The sequence below is a fragment of the Lupinus angustifolius genome, chromosome LG03 (genome assembly GCF_001865875.1).
Source record: "Lupinus angustifolius cultivar Tanjil chromosome LG03, LupAngTanjil_v1.0, whole genome shotgun sequence".
In the NCBI taxonomy this organism is placed as follows: domain Eukaryota; kingdom Viridiplantae; phylum Streptophyta; class Magnoliopsida; order Fabales; family Fabaceae; genus Lupinus; species Lupinus angustifolius.
In genome coordinates, this window is record NC_032011.1 from 5,117,704 (window position 1) to 5,118,244 (window position 541).

The following is a 541-nucleotide window of genomic DNA, read 5'->3' on the forward strand; positions in this document are numbered from 1 at the left end:
ATTTCAACGGTTGAATATGTTCTTGACATACTCATGAACAACATACTTAAATTTCATCAACATCCATTGGTTGAATGTTGAGAGATCAAGGATTGAGATGGAAGAAGCAAATGAGAAATGAGAGGAAAAGATGAAGAGAGAATTTTACATTCTCTTTGTAAATTTTGAAAATGACAGAGTGTGAGAGTGAAGTGTGGAGGTTTAAGAAGAGAAGGGAAATTATATTTCCCTCTAGGCAATCATCAAAAATCTCCTGGGTGGCTAATGATGATATCATAAGATCTTTGAGTAAGTGATGTGAGATTTGCTTTATGGAAAAGCAAATTTCACATCCCAACGCGAAATGACCACTTCGCGGACATGTGCGATAAACACGCCCAAGTATTATCGGCCAATACTCGATCGGATATTATAAATCGCCCGATTTTAATATTTGATTAGAATTTCAGATTTCGGCATTCCGAGTGAAAAATATTTAGAAAATAGGTATGAGTGTACTCAGGGTCTATATTGACTCGAAATGAAATTACAAAGCCAACGG